The sequence below is a fragment of the Aplidium turbinatum genome, chromosome 15, assembly GCF_918807975.1.
Source record: "Aplidium turbinatum chromosome 15, kaAplTurb1.1, whole genome shotgun sequence".
In the NCBI taxonomy this organism is placed as follows: Eukaryota; Metazoa; Chordata; class Ascidiacea; order Aplousobranchia; family Polyclinidae; genus Aplidium; species Aplidium turbinatum.
In genome coordinates this window covers 16088363-16091503 of record NC_137486.1, presented here as the reverse complement: position 1 = coordinate 16091503, position 3141 = coordinate 16088363, and positions in this window count along the sequence as shown.

The window sequence follows — 3141 nt, the reverse complement described above, 5'->3', positions numbered from 1 at the left end:
AAAAGGTTTTCTAAGAATGGCACTGCGCATTTCATTTCAAGTAGGCTACCGTAGCCTATTTTTTTAGCCTGCTATTCAACCTGTAGTGGCAAAACGAGATGGAGAACCCGACCCCTATCAAAAAACTTAAATTTGGAGACACATTTATTGAGAATAGAGTTGTAGATTGTAGGAAGACAATGTATTCTAAATTCAGAGGTGGGCATCCGATACTTTAAAAGTAGCTTTCTATCGCTACTGCTAGGTTACAATATGCCAAAAGAGCGGCGCTACCGCTACTCGCTACCAGTCGATAAGCACTAACGCGCTATCGCTACTCGGACCAAAAGTAGCGCGCGCTACTGCTAGACCTTTTTTTCGTCTTAATCTGACACTGAAAAACTCTATTCAGTTCATGTTGAAGTCAAAATGATCTTAAAAACAAATGATATGAACTTTCAACACCAGATTCGTTTACATTAGGCTACCACTTTAACGTCGTTATGGAAAACCGAGTTTTAAGCGAAATTTTATTTTTATGCTCCAGTTTTTCCATCAAAAATCTCTAAAGCAATTTATTTTTTCCCACTTTCAATTGAAAAGTAGCGGAAGTAGGCTACGACTGAAGTAAATGTAGCGCCTCTTTGCTACTGCTATTGCAGCCACTACTCTAACAAAATCGTAGCGCTGAGTGGGCTAGGTTTAGGCTAAAGATGAGAGCAAGGTACGTCCATGAACTCGCTGCAACTATTTTCTTGTTTATTATACCTCTTTCATGACTCTAAATATGACCTTTGTTTTCGGCCTAAGCCAAATGAGTTTTCTGATTGGCTACTCGAGAGTGTCTTCATATGATAGCCTGTTTGTAGCCTAGCTGGCTTCACTCTGATCATTGCCTTTTTGGTATAGCTTTGTAGGCCTAAGAGTGTTTTTGTGTTGCTTCAACAGTTGCACTGGTTGCAGGTTAATTTTTCAATTTCACCAGCCAGGTCTCGTCATTAATCGTCTTGTCTACACTATTTTGAATACTGGTCTTTCTAATTTGCAAAGTGTGATAGCCTAAAGATCCGCCTGAAAAGGAGCAGGCTACACAATACAACAAAATTAACAACAATTGCAGACAACAAAAAATGACAGAAGTTGATCTTGCAGCTTCACCTCAAGAAAGGCCATTATCAATTACCAGTTTTCAAGGAAAGTTGGACAAATTTGAAAGATACATTGCTCATGTCACTCTGCAAGAGACTGAAGCAAGTACAGAAGAAAAGCGTCAAGCCATAAATGGTAAGCTTCTGATTCTGGGTAGCCTACGATTGCTACAAATGATTTTTTTTACATTGCACTGAAATGAATAGCAATTAGCATAAACTATAAGTAGCCTATAGGCTATTAAGAGATAAGTGAAGTGTTCCGATTGTTAAAGTGTTGTTGCCGGGGAATTATTTCCATTCACTAGTTGCCGCTGAATGGAGAGTAGTCCTGAAATGCGTTGCCTCAAGCGCACACTCCGAGAGTCGAACCAGCGCCGCATGGTCTTGAGCCAGGCGCGTAACAACTGAGCTAACAAGCGGTGCTTCATTATGAAAACATTGCCTGTTAATCGAGCTATTGCCGTTTTTACTTATCCGTTTAGGTCTGCCATCATGCTTTTCATATTCACATAGGCTATCCTATCCAAATGAGATGACGTTCACATTGCACTAATTTATGCAAGTTTGTTTTATGGTAACCTGGTGAATAGAAAGCACCCTTTATATTTTATAGGCTAATAAATAAACAATACATAATAATCATCACTTTAGCATGATTGAATCCATAGACCTAATTTAGTTTAAACTACGTCTTTAACGTATCATGCAGATAACCTTCGCTATGAAACGTTTTGCGATCACGTTCGAAACTTGTTTGGAACTGAACTAAAGTCACAAGATCTCAAAGCTATTCATCGAAAGTTAAGCACTAATCCTGATGTGAAAATTGATTGGAGTGAGGTAATCAAAATAGATTATCTAAATTTTTGTAAAAAAAAGTTACAACATCTTAAGCTGAAACAAATATCTAATTGTGGGTGTTGCTCAGATACTGAAACATTAAATATCTCAAACAAATTTGGTACCGGTACGTTAAATTTTAAATATTTTTGAACTATTCAATAGGCTTTCAATCATGAAGTGTCATGGCTTTCTTGTTTCATTACGAATTTATTGTAGATGTCACAAGGCATTTATCATTGGATAGCCTGCCGCAGTTCCATCTTCAAACGTTGCTTTTGGTTAGAATAAAAAAAAAAGTATTTTATTATACAATGTGTGTAGTGCATGACGTCATTATAGTGATTAATCCAGCCGTCAGTGACATAATCAATAGTGTAGGCTGTAGCATATATATATTTATAATTATAAAGTGTCATCAAACATAAAAAAACGTCATCGAAAGCTTGGCTTAAGCAAGAAATTAGGTTTGGTCATAAACATGGTTTACCCAGTCAGCTTTGTTGCCAGATGCCCACCAGTGAACTTTCCGACTTCAAAATGTCCCCAAATTCGTAAAAAATTTTGATTTTCTAACTTCCATTATGATAAAAAAAAGATTCCTTTCAATGCGTGCTTTTGTTGAGTGAAAATCATCAGCTCTGCCACTGTTTTTGCGTTCTATTTTTTCACAAACTATCAAATACAGTATTTCTCCATTAAATCAAATGTAGTTATTACTATCTGAAGCCTTTACAAATTGTTTCACCTAACGGATCATCAGAAGGTCTTATTCAAATAGAATTCTATTCAAATAGATTCTATTTGAATAAGACCTTCTGATGATCCGTTAGGTGAAACAATTTGTAAAGGCTTCAGATAGTAATAACTACATTTGATTTAATTCGCTCTGCTTTGCCTTTTTGCTTGGCATTGAGCACTTTTTGTAGTATTAATAGTTTTCATTGTTTTAGTATTTCTCCATTATGTTTCATTTTTCCTAAATCTAGAAAAAAGTATTTGGCAACACTAATTCCAGCTAAAGGATTTTGTTCATTTCATTCACCATGACAACTGTTTTCACAAAATTGAAAGTCTGCAGTCTGCACTTTGCAGAATTGAGCGGCAGACTCACATTCTCACACTGCACTGAGAACACACAAAACAAGGCTGTCTTTTGAAATCTAGATGA